The sequence below is a fragment of the Herpailurus yagouaroundi genome, unplaced genomic scaffold (assembly GCF_014898765.1).
Source record: "Herpailurus yagouaroundi ecotype Mexico unplaced genomic scaffold, PumYag 152345, whole genome shotgun sequence".
Taxonomy (NCBI): Eukaryota; Metazoa; Chordata; class Mammalia; order Carnivora; family Felidae; genus Herpailurus; species Herpailurus yagouaroundi.
The window spans coordinates 1-17,343 of NW_024422912.1; the positions used below are offsets into that span (position 1 = coordinate 1).

The 17,343-nt window shown below is 43.2% G+C and overlaps 1 long non-coding RNA gene across 1 annotated transcript; it reads left to right on the forward strand.

Moving 5' to 3' along the window:
- On the forward strand, nt 1-6,114 carry LOC121026729 (uncharacterized). Its single transcript, XR_005788429.1, has 3 exons — nt 1-33; nt 4,818-5,438; nt 5,564-6,114. It is a non-coding gene; the product is annotated as an uncharacterized LOC121026729 (long non-coding RNA).
- The last annotated feature ends 11,229 nt before the right edge of the window (nt 6,115-17,343 follow it).

Here is a 17,343-nt window from a genome sequence, read left to right on the forward strand (position 1 = left end):
CGAACATGGAAGCTTCTTTGTAACTGCTAACAGGTAAGACGTTTGTCCACCTTGAAAGGAAATTTAACCAGTTCATCTTCAATATTAAATCTATGGTTTCTCGTGGCTCACAGAGCTGTTCCTGCTGAGGACCATATGCCCAGGGGATGCTGGAGTGTAGAGGTACATGAGTCTACGTGAAATGCTCCAAGTTGTGGGGTTTTGAAGGTAGATGAGACCACCACCGGACGCTGATAGTTACTTTGTATTGTTGAGGCTCACATCTAACTTTCTTTTAATCACCACATCAAATGGGATAATGTGTGTCATGTGTCCAGCATAGTTCCTGCACACGGGACTTTCAACCAGGAGCAGTTCCCATTTTATAATCAGTGTCAGTGTTAGAGCAAGCACCTAGTTAGGCTTTACCAGGATGCATGGCGTCCAGCAAAGGGGGAGTCAGAGCCTGTTATCAGGAACCTCAGCAGCCCGTCCTGGCAGCACCCCACATACAAGGACACCAGAAACCGGATCAAAGCAGACAGGCCTGCGACAAAGGAGGCCAGAGACCCTGACATAAGGGAGGAAAGGCTTGAAAACTTGCCCCCCCCCCGAAAATCCCCCCCCCCCCCAGGTAGTGAAGAGCCCATCCCCTAGTTAACTACTGTCAAACTCTGGGGTGCACAGGTCTCCCTTGACCTGCCCACTCTCCCATCTCTGGAGTGCACCTTCTCTCCCAGAAGCTCTTCACTTGCACCGCTCAGCTCAACCACTGTCTGTGAATTCTTTTCAGGGATGAGACTAAGACCCTCCGGTGACATACCCAGGGACAGGCCCCAGGGCCTGGAAGTCTCCCCAGTCTACCCGGCAGCATCAGCCTATGACCTGAGTGAGGACGATAGGGAGTCAGTGTTAACATAGGGAACAGGGTTTCTCACATTTCTACCCCTAACCCCTCACTGCCATGCCCCCCGGGACCTGCTCTCAACATCCATACCGTGGGTTGCCCACGCTCTGCCACCTCGACACTGCTGTTCTGAGCTCTGCTGCCGTGGGGTCCCCCACAGATTCTTTTTCAAGTCAGAGAAGCAGTGGGGGAAGATGGAAGGGTTCCTGTAAGTACAGAGATCCTCTCGCCTCATTTTTTCCAACGTACTCTTGTGAATCTCACAATCAGGTGCAAAAAAAACCTTGATTTTATTTTTTTAATTTGAAGTATAGTTGACACACAATGTTACATAGGTTTTCAGGTATACAACATAGTGATGAGAGAAGGGATTTCCTTCCAAGTCCACAGGACTGTGTATAAACTCTGTCCAAACCGCAATCCTGACTTAAGACCACTAGGCTGGCTTTGTGCACGTGCTTGGCGCATGCATAGCCTCAGGGTAAACCATCTTGTCCTTGAGATATGAATCAATGCCCCTGTTTCCTGGGGAACTCGGGATTTCTGCCCATGTGCTAATCTATATCTTTTTCCCTTTTACAAGATGTAAGAAAGTATATAACCCTGCAAAAGTGTTCGTTCCTCAAATCACTTTCTTCCCTATGAAGGTCGTGTTTCCTGGGCAGCTGTACAAACTCGGGCTCAAATAAAACTCTTTCTTACTTGAGGAGATTCTAAAAGGTTTGTTCAATTTGCATTGATACCGGAGACTCAACAACTCCTCTACCTGTTATGCTCAGCTCACAAGTGTGGTTGTGGTCTGTCACCACGCATGTGGCCCCACTGCAGTGGCTAGCCACCAGTGTGGTTGTGGTCTGTCACCACGCGTCCAGCCCCACTGCAGTGCCATCCACTAGACTCCCTTGGCTGTGCTTTTCCTCCCTGTGACTTACTCATTCCGGAACTGGAAGAACGGGACCACCCTGCTCCCCTCACCCACTTTTCCCTTCCCCCTAGTGCCCTCCCCTCTGGCAACCACCAGTTGTCTGTCTTTTCGGGTCTGTTTTTTGCTTTGTTTGCTCACTTGATTTGTTTTTGAGAGTCCACACAAGGTTGAAATCTGTGTTTCTTTGGGTTCTCCCCTGAAATCAGTACCTTGAGTTGTCTGACTTCCCAGTGTTTTTGTTCTTTTGTTAATTTTTTAATGTTTATTTATGTATTTTGAGACAGAGAGAAAGCCAGTGGGGAAGGGAGAGAGAGAATCCCCAAGCAGGCTCTGCCCTGTCAGCACAGAGCCAGATGCAGGGCTCAGTCTCTCAGACCATGAGATCATGACCTGAGTGGAAACCAAGAGTCAGAGGCTTAACCTACTGAGCCGTCACCCAGGCACCCCAATGTGTGTCGATAAGTATAAATGAAAACTTCTCCTGGAAAACATGTGGGAAAATTATACAATTAAAGGGAAAGGATGTAACAATTAACATTCCTACTTATTTCCAACTGATGCATTTGCTTTCTAGCATTGACCATGGTTACTCAGATTGTTTTAACAACACTCCTTCACCTAGGTGCAGAGTTGTTCAAAGCCCTCCTGAGAGCTACTGGAGGGTGTGAGAACAGCTTTGTGGGTACATTGTAGTCTTTGGGAGATCCCACTCCCCCATCTCTTCCGTTTATTCCCTCCTATTCCTTTTCTTTATTTTCTGCTTTATCGCACTGCCCGGGACTTCCAGTAGGATGTTAATACAAGTGGCCAAAGAGGAAAACTTTGCCTTGTTCCTGATCCCAGGGGGGAAGCAGTCCGATTTTCACCTTTAAAACATGATGTTAGCTGTAAGCATTTCAAAGATGACTTTTATCAAGTTGAGAAAGTTACCTTTGATTCCTAGTTTGTTGAGAATGCTTTTTAATTTACAAATGGATGTTGACTTTCACCAGATGTCTCTTTCTCCTTATATCGTGGTGATTTTGTGTTTTTGTTCTTTAGTTTACTCCTATGATGAGCTCCATGGATTGGTTTGTAAATGTCAAGCCAGCCTTTGGCCACCGGGATGGATCCCACTGAGGCATGCTGTATTACACTTTTACACATCGGTGATTTTCACTTGCTAATATTTGTTGAGAAATTTTGCATCTTTGTTCAGGAGAGATATTGGCCAGTTTTTCCCTGTAATGTCTTTGTTTTTGTTATGAGGACAGTACTGGCTTTGTAAGAATGAGTTGGAGGGTATGCTCTCCTTTTCTTTTCTTCCAAAGATGTTGTGTAGAATTGATTTATTTTTCTAAATGTGTGGTAAAATCTGCCAATGAACCTGTCTGTGCCTGGACTGCCATTGTTGCAAGGGTTTTAGCTGTTTTAGCTACATATTCAATTTCTTTGGTTGACATAGTGTAACTCAGGTTATCTATGTCTTCTTGGACAAGGTTAGATGATTTATTTCATTCGGTGAACTGGTCCATTGATTTACGTTATTGCACTTATGGGCATGGATTTATTTGTATTACTACCTAATTATCTTTCAAAAGCCTGTGGGGTCTGCACTGAGGGGAAGTGCTACAGATTAAATGTTTGTGTCTCCCCCCCCCCCCACACACACACCCCAAATTCAGATATTGGAATCCAAACCCTCGATGTGATGGTATTAGGAAGGGGGCCTTAGGTGAGTGATTAGGTCATGAATGAGAGCAGTGCCCTTGTACAACAGACCCTGGAGAGTCCCCTCACCCCTTCCATCATGGGAGGACACAGAGAGAAGACAGCAGTCTAGTGGCACTAGGAAGTGGGCTCCCACCAGACACCAACTCTGCCGGCACCTGGACCTTGGACGTCCCCACCTCCAGAACTGTGAGAACTAAACATTTGCTGTTCAAGCCACTCTGTGTATGGTATTTTTGTCACAGCAACCTTCGATGACTAAGGCAGGAAGTATGTTTGAGTATGTCTGAGAATGAGCATGGAGATATGACCAGTTTGCTAGGCTCTAAGAGGCAAATTTTCTATTGGCTCTACACAAAACTGAATGACAAAGGGGGCCAACCAGTTCTGTAATACGGAAGGCTCTAAGGAAGGGGACAAGGATGAGGTGATACTATCCTCAGCCAGGAGGAAAAATCTTTTGGACCAGTTAGCGACTTGCCCACATTTTTCAGCGGCTACCGTGAACTGAAACTCTCAGATGGGGTACATCTACAAGTGAGTCGTAAAGAGCGTGTAGGACAAACCACTGTGGGAATTACAGGAGAAGTTCACTGTGGTTGGGAAATGACTGCCCGGTACAGGCCAGTCTTGTGATGCTCTGCCTTTGTTGAAGGGACAACAAGGTCCCATAAAGGGTACCCTGCCATTCCACTGCCGACCTTTTTTTTTTTTTTTTTTTTTTTTTTTTTTTTTTAATTTCTTAGGATATTTGACCTATGTCATATATCAGGTGAGTCTGATTTCCTGAAGGTCGTGCCTGTTTTGGAGGATTACAGTAGGAAAACAAACAAACAACTGTTGTTACCCACTGATATATGCTTGATTTCTTTACTTCAACGTGGGGCAGAAGTTGCCAGCATGGAGGTGCTGTTAATGGCATTCTTATTTTAGCATTTTGGGGGACTACATTCAAATGTATGTGGAAAACACCTACGGGGCAATGTTGAATTGAGAGAAATTGAGGAAGGGGAATTCTCTGCTGGCTGTGTCTATGCTAACAGGAGAATCTCCCGCTGCAGTTGCAAGGGTTCTGGATATATGTGTAGGCCTCTTGAAGGCAGAATCCCAGCCTGGCAATTATCCCTCTGAACCACAGGCGGGTATACCATCATTTTGTTCCTTATGATGATGAGCCTGTTTAGGAATTGCTTGTGTGGGCTTAGCCAGGATTGCAGCAACTTGGTCTTTCCTTCTCAACGTGGCAGTGTGTCCATTCACTCTTTTTTTTTTTTTTTTTTTTTTTTTTTGCTAAAGGACAGAGGCACTTCTCTCTCTGGAAAGAGGCATGTGAAATGATCGACCTCGGCAGAGAAGCCCACGGAGGTGCCAATACCAGGATAAGGGGAAGAGCGGGGAAGTAGAGAGAAGGACCGATTCGGTGGCAGGAGTTCAGAGCACGTGCTTGGTGAGGGAGGGATCGTGTTGAAGCGCATTAGCACCGTGGATTATTATGCAAGCAAAGGAATCCCACGTAAACGTTGTCACACGGTGCCTTCAGGTTCCTGGGCACCTAGGAAAGAAGTCCTACTAGCGGCAGCAATGCAAACAGCCCTGCCAGCCACCGGCCGTGAGTCCACCTGACTGCCCTGAGCCTTGCTCACCAGTGAAGCGCCTAGGACCACGTCTATTAGCACAGCGCCCTAGGCCACACCCACCACCAAAGTGTCCTGCGCTGTGCCTGTTGGGGAACATCAGCAAAAAGCCGTGACTGCCGCTTGACCCGGGCTTTCGGAGGCTCCTCACCCCATCCCCTGTCCCAGGAACCGGGTCCTGCCTTCCTTTCCTGCCCCCAAAGGCTGCTCCGAGGACTCAGCCTTGAGATGCCATGCAGTGTTGAGAACACCCGCCCTGAAGCCGGTCAAGGCCTCCCTGCAGGTGAACTTTCAGGGGCGGGGACCATCCATCCCTCTTGCTGCGGCTGCACACAAGCCTCTTATGCAAGTCCCTTTTACTTGTTCTAAGGGCCACCTACCAACCGGAGTGGCCTGCCTGTCCCTTAGGTCGTTCCCTGCCCTCCCAGGAAGGGCCGCTTCCAGGTTACACCGCAGAAGGTCCTGTAGGGTTACCCACCACCAACGTGCCCACCAACCAAGTGCTCCCCTCAGCCATGCAGCAGTGTCCTGCCGTGTGGCCACCTCAACCCTGCCAGCTCGGCTGCCCACCTGGGTCGCGGCGCCTGGGTTCTTTGGGGAGCCTTCCTCGGACTCAGCGCTGTCTTCTCTTCTCCAAATGCCCCTGGGGGAACAACCGGCTTTTCCTTCAGCTTCAGCTTGCTCTGCCTGGGAGGACACGGGGCATGAGAGAGGCTGGATGATTGCAGCTTTTCTCGTGCTTTTTGGAGTCGGCTTCTCTTTCCTGGAGGCGGCGAGCACGTAGCATCCCTAGTGCGCTGGCTTCTTAGAGCCCGGAAACCCAGAGCAGCGGGATCTAGCTCAGCTCTGTCCTGTGGCCACGGGTGTCTTGTCTCCCTGTGCTGTGCACACCCTGGGCCCTACTCCCATCCCCAGGCTGCCATGCTTCATTAATAAAGCACATTTCTGTGGGACACAGATCCTCGCTTCTGCTTCTTTGTAGTCTCTTTGTCGGTTATATCCAATCACAATACAGTTAGTCTCCTCCTCTCCCCTTCTCCCACTCTCAAGTGCTCTTTAAATTCAAAATTTCATCCTCAAGGTGAGCTGGATTGAGTGTGAATTGTCTTACGTGGGGTTGGCATGCCAAGACGCTTTCTGCTGTTGGAATCTATTCTGCTGTGTTACTTAGTCCCTCTGAGATTGAGCTTTGTCGTCCCTCAAATCGGGAAAAAAAACGAAACCAAACAACCCAAACACCTTTCTTTCACGCAGTTTTAGAAATCTACCAAATTGTAAGAAAAATTACATAGTGGTCGAAATGATGCAATGTTTAATATTTAGAAATTGTTTATCATCTTATCACTTGGGAAACATTAGTACATCTATTTATTTTGGTATATGTGTACCCATGGACATCTATCTATCCAAAGGAAATAAGCCCATTATTTCTAAGAGATAGGTGTTCTCCTATGTTCCTTGTAGCATTCATTATTCACGAGAGCCGAGGTACAGAAACAAGCTGACTATGGCAGGGGACTGGGTAAAGAAAATGTATATGTAATCCAATACTATTCAAGCTTTAAAGAGGAGGAAATCCTGCCCTCTGTGACAACATGGATGAGACTTATTTTTGCTTCAATGCTAAGCGAAGTAAGCTAATAGAGAAAGATAAATACTGCATGATATCACTAATATGTGGAATTAAAAAAAAAGACTTTTTTATACCCATGATAACAGAAAGTAGAAGAGTGGTTGCAAGGGCCTGGGGAGTGGGGGAATAGGTAAAAGCGTCTGGTAAAAGAGACGCTGGTAAAAGAGAGTCTGGTAAAAGCGTCCAACATTTCAGTTATAAGGTTGAGTAAAGCCTAAGGATCTAGTGTGTAACATGGTGACTCCAGCTGAAACACTATATTGTATCATTGGAATTTGATAAGAGAGTAAGCAAAAGTTAAATATGTGAGGGCAGAGATGTGTTAATTAACTTGATTGGGAGAATCCTTTCACAATGTACATGTGTATCAAACCCTCAAGGTCTTGCAGCTGGACTGGGAATTAAATTGAGAAGAGTCAAATAATTAGGGGGAAAAAAGAAGCCACAGTTTTCTTACAGGAGCACAGAGGCCCAGGAAGGAAATTGAGACCCAAGCAAATGACTGATGCAGGCAGTTTTTATACCTTTTAGACAAAGAGACAATAAATCTGTGAGGCATTGACAGGACAAAGAAAACTTCATGTTGGGAGCTTCAATTCATAAGGGACTCTAAACAGATTTTGGGCCGGGGTGGTAGATTAGTAAAAAAGTAACAAGGGTTGTTATACAGCCTCCTCTGCCCTAAATTTCCCACCTCTGGTGATAAGGGTGTCTCCTTGTCTCCTGCTACAGGGAGGGTACCTTTCTCATGGGGGATGTATTCCTTCTCTCAGGGGGGAGGGTCTGAATGTCCTTCCTACATAGGCTCTCTCTAAAGTGACTTTTAGTTAAAATAATCAGTAGGCCCAAGAGGCACATTTTGGGGTGGTCTTCCCTTGGCCCCTACAGTTTATAGACAGAATTTATTTTTAGATCATTGTCCACTTGTGTATATCATGATGAATTCACTTATTAATTCTAATTGATATCATTGTAGATTATTTTGGATGTTCTACATGCCCCATTAGGTGATCTGTGAATACAATGCTTTTATCAGTTCCTTTCCAGTCCTTATGTTTTTTCTTCTTGATGCTTGTTTGCTTGACTATTTATTTTGCCTATTTGCACTGGCCAGAATTTCTAGTCAATGTTGAAGAAGTTGTGATATTGGGTATTTCTGCCTCATTCTTAAGCTCAGAGGGAAAATGTTTGTCATGTCACAATTGCATAGGGTTTACTAAACAGACCTTCTTCATCAGGCTAAATGTTATTCCTTCTATCCCTAGTTTCCTAAGAGGTTTATAAAAATCATTCATGATGTTCAATTTTGTCAAATGTCTTTCTGAATCCACTGAGGTGATAAGATGATTTTTTTTGCTTTTATTCTGTTAATGTGGTGAATTATATTGATTGATATTTAAACATTGAACCAAACTCACATTCTTGAAAGAACCCAATTTGGTTATATTATTCTTTTTATATATTCTTGGATATTACTTACTAATATTTGCTTAAATTTTTTTCCTCTATCTTTTCTAATTTTTATTTCTTTTTTTTTAATTTTTTTTTCAACGTTTATTTATTTTTGCGACAGAGAGAGACAGAGCATGAACGGGGGAGGGGCAGAGAGAGAGGGAGACACAGAATCGGAAACAGGCTCCAGGATCTGAGCCATCAGCCCAGAGCCTGACGCGGGGCTCGAACTCACGGACCGCGAGATCGTGACCTGGCTGAAGTCGGACGCTTAACCGACTGCGCCACCCAGGCGCCCCTCTAATTTTTATTTCTTATAATGTCCTCATCAGTTTTGAATTTATTGTGGAGTATTTTCAGTTTTTTTTCTATTTCCTGTAAAGTAATTAAAGTGAGATTGATATTATTTCTTAAATGTCTGAAAGTTATCTGACCCTGGTAGTTTATTTTAATTTAATTAGAGTTTTAATTTCTTAAAAGCTATATAACTATAAGAATTTTGTATTTCTTATTGATCACTTTTAGTAAGTTGTTACGTTATAAGCATTTATTGATTTTCTCTACATTTTAAGTTTTTTAAGTTCATTTATTTTGAGAAAGACAGAGAGAGACAGAGGGGGGGGGGGGGGGAAGCAGGTGAAGGGCAGAGAGAGAAAAGAGAGAGAATCCCAAGCAGGCTGTGCACTGTCAGTGCAGATCCTGATGTGGGGCTCGAACTCATGAACTATGAGATCATCACCTGAGCTGAAACCAAGAGTTGGACATTTAACGGACTGAGCCACCTTGATTTTCTACACATTTCAAATTTATGTAATATAATTCCTTATAACAGGCTTGGCAAACTTTGTGTAAAGGAGCAGCTAGAAAATGTTTTATGTGTTGAGTCAATCTGGTCTCTGTTGCAACTATTCAACAAAGCAGCCATAGACCAGATATAAATGACTGGGTGTGGCTGTCTTCCAATAGAATTTTACTTACAAAAATAATTTTTTAAGTTTTAGAAAACAGGTAGTAGGCTAGATTCGGCCAATAGACTGTACAATATCTGTCTGTTTTCCTTTTAATTTCCAACAGTAGCAATGTGTGCTTTCTTCTGTTTTTGCTGATTAGTTTTCATAGAAGTCTATCAATTAGGCAAGGCTTTTCAAAGAACTGGTTTGTATCTTTGTTAATTTTCTCTGCTCTTTCTACTTTGGTGGGGTTTACCTTGCTGCTTGCTCCTTTACTAGCTTCAGAACATGCTGTACAAGCTTAGGTTATTGATTTTCCTGCCTTTTCTGTCTAAATTATGCATTTATGGCTATAATTAGCTGTATCTCATAAATTTTGATGTATTTTAACTTTGCTATTATTCAGCTATGGTTAAAGAAAATAAATTCCACTGTGATTCTTTCTTTGACTCAAGGTTCTTCAGAAGTGTATTGCTGTCCTTCCAAGCAACTGAGGATTTTCTAGTTATATACGTATTTTTAAATTTGTAGCTTTATTCTAAGTGGTTATATAATATTCTGAATGATTCAAACTTTAACATTTTGAGACTGGGTTTATACCAGGCATGTGGTCATTAAAAAAAAGAGTTCTACATGCATTAATTTTTTTTAATGTTTATTTATTTTTGAGGGAGAGAGTGAGAGAGAGAGAGAGAGAGAAAGAGAGGGAGGGAGGGAGGGAGGAGCAGAGAGAGAGGAAGACATAGAATCCGAAGCAGGCTCCAGCCTCTGAGCTGTCAGCACAGAGCTCGACGCAGGGCTCAAACTCACTAACTGTAAGATCATGACTGAGCCACCCAGGTGCTCCTACATGCGTTTTAAAAGAATGTGTCTTGTTTAAATGTGTGTGTGTGTGTGTGTGTGTGTGTGTGTGTGTGTGTGATATTCTTAACCTGTCAATTAGGTCATGTGCTAATTATGTGTTTCAAATCCTTTCCATCTTTACTGACTTTAGCCTATTTATCCTATCAGCTTTTGCAAAAGATGTTAAGGTTCTCCTACTATGATTGTGGATTTGTCTATTTCTTCTTTTATTCCTGTCAATTATCATTTAAATATTTTAAGTTATGTAATATGGTTCATGCAAATTTAGAATTGTTATATTTCCTGAGATTGGCCTTTTCTTATTTTTTTTTAAAAATCTTTATGGGGCGCCTGGGTGGCGCAGTCGGTTGAGCGTCCGACTTCAGCCAGGTCACGATCTCACGGTCCGTGAGTTCGAGCCCCGCGTCAGGCTCTGGGCTGATGGCTCAGAGCCTGGAGCCTGTTTCCGATTCTGTGTCTCCCTCTCTCTCTGCTCCTCCCCCGTTCATGCTCTGTCTCTCTCTGTCCCAAAAATAAATAAACGTTGAAAAATAAAATTAAAAAAAAATAAATAAAAAAAATAAAATCTTTAATGTTTATTTATTTTTGAGACAGAGAGAGACAGAGCATGAACAGGGGAAGGGCAGAGAGAGAGGGAGACACAGAATCTGAAACAGGCTCCAGGATCTGAGCTGTCAGCACAGAGCCCGACGCGGGGCTCGAACTCACGGGCCGTGAGATCATGACCTGAGCCAAAGTCGGACGCATAACCTACCAAGCCACCCAGGCGCCCCTCTTATTTTTGAAATATCCTTTTTTATTGTCTGAGGTAAGCAGTTTTTATGTCTAGAAAACGGCATGCCTCTTTTGCTAGGCTGTTAGTATGGAGACTGAGTCCATTGACTAAGGAGTTGGGGTGAATTAGGGATTTGTTATTGTTATGGTTATGTCTGCACACAGATTTCAAATTCTTCTAGTCTTACCTTGTGCTTAGGATGGTGGCTGGCATGCTGGAGGGTTTTCTTAATTTTTCTACTCAACGCTCAGCTTTGGGTCTTCCTGGTGCATCTAGGCCACAAAGTTGGTCTCTTTCTTAGCTCTCATCTTCTCTAGTGAAGATAACTACTCCTGTTGCTTGGTGGGGCACAAGGGCATTGTCTACTGTGTTGCTTCATCCTCAGTCTCAGGTAGACCTCCAGCACCTGTGTCTTGAGTATAGGGCTTTCTCAGTGATCATGTACCTCCCTCCTGTGGCAGCCAAACTCTTCCTGGTATTGATGGTAGCTCTTATGTGAGAAAGAATTTCTGCCCTCATCTAGTGTACTGATAGTATCTCTAATAATGGTGATGATAATAATGACAAAGACGATGATACTCCAAATGATATTGGTATAGGAATCTGGGACCAAGACTTTTCCTCAGTCTCCCTTAGGAGTAGAGGACTTTTTCCTTCTACTTTTTCCCCAGCCTTGATTGTCTTTCTGTGTGCAATGAGGGCAACAGAACTCGCCGTGCCTTTCTAGCAGCTTAAGGCTGTTTCCCATGGAGGAGACGAGTTTTAGTGGGGCTTCATGCCTTTACAGTCATGGCTGCTCCCCTCCCTTAAGTCAGCACCACTGAGGGAGGCATTTTCTTCTCCATCCACTTCCCTGTTGCCAGCATTTCTCACGAGAACACAGTGGACAAATGAGAAGGATGTTCAAGTGGGTGCAAAGTCCCCTGTTTCTGTGACACTTAGGGCCTCCAGAGTGTCATGTGACCCATGCTCAGGCTTGGGCAATTTGGTAGGCACTTTTACTGAGTTCTTCTTGTTCAGTGTACGGCCTCTAATATCCTTCTCAGAGGTCTGACTCAGAAAGGGCCTCAGAAAGGGCCAGCTTTCTGCACCCTCAGTGAAAGTGAAACTTCTCTCTCCCTCTGATATCCCTTTATATCTTCTCTCTTGCCTCCTTTTTGATTGTTTTTATTATTCCCCCCTTCTCAATTGTTTTTTAGGATTTTAAAAATAATTATTTTAAAAAATGCTCTAGAAACTATAACAAACATCCTTGGCTTATAATCTAATAAGCATTAGTCCTTATTCTCAGAAAACACTGTGAAACTTAGAATGCTTTACTTTTGTTAATTTAACCCCAGGCTCTTGAGTTATTGTTGTCATGCAATTTAATATAAATTTTAAACCTCACACACCATTATTATTAACATACTGTGAATATTGATTTACATTTATCCACATCTAGATCCCATTGCTCTGTGTTTCTCACTCTCTGCTAGGAAGAGTTTCTCCTCACATTTGTATTTGGGCCCAATCCGGAGGGGCTGTTGTGATGGAGAAGTTTATTTTTGGCTTCTATTAGCTTACTGAGTGGCTATTCATGAATCCACCATGGTCATCCCCCTCCCCAATCCCCATTAGCCAAGGAGGAGGTGTTGGTGAACTGCAGGTTTCAGGCACCAACTTGACTAGGCCGCTGTATCAGCCACCTGTAGGCTCTTCGCTGGAGCTGCACTACAGCTGCTCTTGTGGTTGACTCAGTGCCCCAGGAAAGGTTCATAGATCCTGGAGGACCAGGTACACGTTTTGGTCTGAGGGGTTTGGGCACTAAACTTGAACATCAGCGTCTTCACTGTCACGCACAGCATCCACTTTTGGGAGGTGTGTCCCGATCCAGCTTTAAGAGAATGATTCACAAATTCTAAATGGGAGTCAGGCCTTCTTTTAAGAAATTATATTTTGGGTGTGTTATAGGATACAAGGAGTAATTTTCTATTAGGGAAAGTCCCTCAGCATGTCCTAGAGTCTATGCTTCAATGATTATGGACTCAATTGTGATGCTATGGTTTGCAGATTCCTGTTCTTCAGCTTTTAAACATGGCAGCTTTAATCCTGGCATTCATGACCAATACTGATTTCACATAAAACCCTCTACTTCCTGGCATTGGATGGGTGTCAGGTACTTGCTTTTCCGAGTGGGAGCTTAGATGGTTTAGTGTTTCTTCCCTGCCTAGACTTCACCTGGAGAGCAAGGGGGATGGGTGCTCCTTCCTCGCACAGTTCTGCTCATATTTCTTCTCCCTTTGGAAAACTACATTCTAGAAAAGATTTTTAATGATTTCACTAGATCAAGTAAATTCCAGTAGGGTCACTTCTGAGTTTGAGGAAAGAAAAATAGATTACATCATTTATGAATTAATTCACTAAACTTTTACTATATGCCAGACTATATTCTAGATCATGTGGATATATCGGTTAAAGATGAAGAAGTTCTTAGCTCTGTCCTTTTAGAGAGTACATTTGGTGGTGGTGGTACAGTGTCTTTGTGTTTGACTGCTGGGGTATATAAAGAGAAAATAGATATTCAACAGGCAGGTAATATTAAACATGAAACCCCTACCTTTGAGGGACTTACAGCCTAAGTTTGGAAAGAGAAAGCATACACCAGTCTTGCAGGCATTAGACCTCTTTGCTGTACTATACCTGTTCCTCTCATAAATCCATACTCAGTCCTGTACGTGTCTGTGTGTGAATGTAAAATATCATCTTACACTTTTCTTAGGTTTTGTGTAGGTTGGACCTTGTTTTATTCCTGGAGTTTAGGAATCATCCAGGACATGAGGTATGCACAGGGTGTCCTGAGGTTCAGTGATGGGGGTAGCCCCCATTTTGCACTTGTTGTTTTAAGTTTATTTATTTTGAGAAAGAGAGAGAAAGAACATGAGCAGGGGAGGGGCAGAGAGAGACAGAGAGGGAGAATCCCAAGCAGTCTCCATGCTGTCAGTGTGGAGCCCGACGTGGGGCTCAAAGTCATGAACCATGAGATCATGACCTGAGCAAAAATCAAGAGTCTGATGCTTAACTGATTGAGCCACCCAGGTGCCCCCTCCCTTTTGCACTTTCTTAAATAAGCTAAGGATCCTCAACTATCCACAGCAAAAATGGAACAGCCTTGGTGACTGAAGGCATAAGGAGGAAAAGCAGCCATGGTGAATTCTGGGCCAGAATAAGAGAGAAAAACTGCAGTGGTCTTTTGGTGGTGGGTAAGTTTCTCAGGAGGCAGAAATTACGTTGTTCTGGAAGGACCTGAGGATATATTAGGGAGGTTTCCCAAACTTTCCTGAGTTCCATATCACTTTTCTTATTTTTGCATGTTGCCAGCATTATTGCATACTTAGTTTTCATTAAAACTGCCTTCAAATCAATACACTTTAAAAACTTACAGTAATTCAGTTGTACTATATATTACATGACAAGTTTTAAATTTAACTTAAGAATTTTTCAAATTTAGGGGCACTTGGGTGACTCAGTTGTTGAGTGCCCAACTTTGGCTCAGGTCATGATCTCTCGGCTCGTGGGTTGGAGCCCTGTGTTGGGCTGTGTGCTGACAGCTCAGAGCCTGGAGCTGCTTCGGATTCTGTGTTTCTGTCTCTCTCTGCCCTTTCCTGCTCATGCTCTCTCTCTGTCTCTCTCTGTAAAAAAAAAATCAATATTTTAAAAAATTTAAAGAATTTTTCAAATTGAGATTGAGATAGATAAGCATTAAAATGTAAAAATTGTTTGCCATGTAGGCTCATCTTCTGTAATAAGTCACACTATTGCAACTGTTGGGAAATACTGCTACAGGAATTAATGCTTATAAATGGAGCATTGCCTTCCATGGACAGATTCTTCCCTTTCCAAAAACTTTCATCCTCTTCTTTGATTCTTCTTTATAAGGTAACTCTCCCAGCATGGAGTAGAAATGAAAGTCTGGGAAGTGTACATTTCAAGTGAGCACAGGAAGAGAGATGCATTGGTTCTTGTTATTCTTCCCAGGCTAAATGCAGGCTGAGGCCATGGGAAGAGGGTCAGGGGTAGTAGGACCTATTGGAGCTACAGGGATGAAACAGACCCGTTGGGGGTCCTGGCTCCCCCCCACCAAGAGCGCCGTACCAGGTAGCCCACACTGTCATCAGCCTTGGCCTTTCCGGTAGTCTGTAGTTGTTGAAGGTCTTCTTAAAAAGAACATACTCATGCTTCTATAAGTAGTTATTCAATATTTAAAAAAAAATTCTCTATAGTAAGTATAAATAGTGAAATTATTAAAGTTACTAAAAAGAAACTGCCATTAGTAACCATTCTAGAGAAGAGTAAGGATGGAGCAAGCTGAGGAGTGGGGGTACCAATCTGCAGGAAGTCCTGGGGAGAGATGGTCTCCCTAGGAAAAGATTGGAGACAGAATCACTAAAAGAGCATGAAAAATAAGCTACATCTGACGTCTCATTGCAAGCAAGGAGACCCGGGAGGCTGTGTCAGAGAAAGGTTCAATGTGATCTCACGCTACAGCCATACTGCCAAGAGTATATGAAAAAGTAGGGCAAGAAATAGGTGATAATAAGTCTCCTTGAAGAATATGAACAGGAACAACATTGAGTGTCGCAAAAATTGGTAACAATAATTTAGCAATAATTAATGGCCAAATGTTCTCTAGCGAATGGTAGTTAATAATAACAACTGACTCATGAGTAACCTGACATAAATCTTCCTTGAACTTATTCCTGGTTTCCTTGCCAACTACACTGTCATTATTTAAATATGTAAATTAATTAAAATAGCAAGTATATTAGTACTTTAACAGCTGACTAAAAAGGTCATTTAAACATTTGATTTTTCAGAGATGGGATATCAGGTCAAAATGTTTATCTTTCAAATGTCAAAGAAATCAAAGGAGGTCATTTGGGATTAATTCGACAGGAAGAAGTAGTGAGTAATAGGATGGAAGAATCATGAGGACAACTTACTCATGGTGCCAGCCCTGGGTTGGGGCTTAGAGACCTGAAAGGCAGAAGGTCTTGGGATTCTGGCAAATCCCAAATAGCCACAGTGGTGAAGCTTTATTAAAACTACACTGTGAAGCTCAGAGCATATCTGTGTCCTATCTAGTGGAATGCAGTATTTGAAAATATGGTACTGGTAGTCACTGTTGGGGGTGTTCATATGTCTCTAATTGTAAATAAAGTTGAAGGAGAATATTTACACATGAACTCATTAGTGATCATTAACATGATCACTGAGACTAAAGGGGAGCAGCCTGAGGAGGAATGGGCTACAAGTATGACTTGGGCAGCTATCTAGGGTGGACCAGGTATCCAATTATATAGGCAATGAGACCTAAAAACAGTGGCCAGGCTTACGACACAGATAACCTGAGGGGATGTTGAAGGAGTGCTAACCCCCTTCATTCAAGCACTCCACTGACTTCCAGTCAGAGAACTCTGCAATCTCAAAACTGAGATAAAGCCCTGAACGTTTCTGGTAAGGCAGGGCCCTAGTTAAAAAGAGTTCAGGTGAATTGCATTCGAATGGTGCACTATGCGAACCTGCCCAGGCTTGGGCTGTTCTGTTCTGTTCTGTTCTGTTCTGTTCTAGACTAGGGCTCTCTGCAAGATGGCCACTATCTCAGCACCCCAGCAACTTTGGGGAATCTGGAGAGTCTGATTCGTGGGATACGGGGGGAGGGTCATCTCTTGCTTTAGGTACTTCAAAGTGTTTGATTTAATCTGGAAGTCCAAACTGTGTTGGCCTGTTTAACGTCATTCGGTCGATGGAAATGGCAGCTGGTGATAGGTTATTTTTGTCTGGTTTTTTTTTTTTTTTTTTTTTCATTTTTGGATAATTGCATTAAAGTTCACAGGAGAAAATAAATTGATGGGAAATTAAAATGAATGAGAGACTCTTTCCTTTCTCATGGTCATTTAAAGAGTATGTAGAAATGTGATTTCAAAAAGTTGGGACAGTTCTTGTACCAAGGAGACACATGGAGTTGACATTGTCCTCTTTTAGGACAGCTCCTCTCATTTCAATAGACCCTTCTCTCACCTGTGCTCAAGGGCAACTCTTAAAGAAAAGCTGCACCAGTTGCAGAGGAAGAGACAAGAGTCCCAAACCAAGAGATGGTCATCAAGGGATACTCCTACAGGCAGAGAAGCCCAAGTTCATGCAATTATCCCTTTGATTTTCAAGGGTCTGCTTTAATTTCTTAACACCTTCTTTATGATGGTCTATATTCCACACTCTTCTCCTGAGGCATAGCAGTCCTGGAGAGCCACCTGCTCTATTCCCCTCAAGATTCCTGAACTATGCCCACTTCCAAGTGCCCACCTGTGCTGTGCCAGCAGAAAGGCCTTTCTGTGCAGAAACCTTCATCATGCCAGAAAAAAAGGCCCACCCACGATCACTTTCAGTCCCCAGACACATTCAGGACTATAAAACAAGAACAAATATTTTATGCTGATAAAATATTTGTTCTGAGTCCTACTATCATATATATATA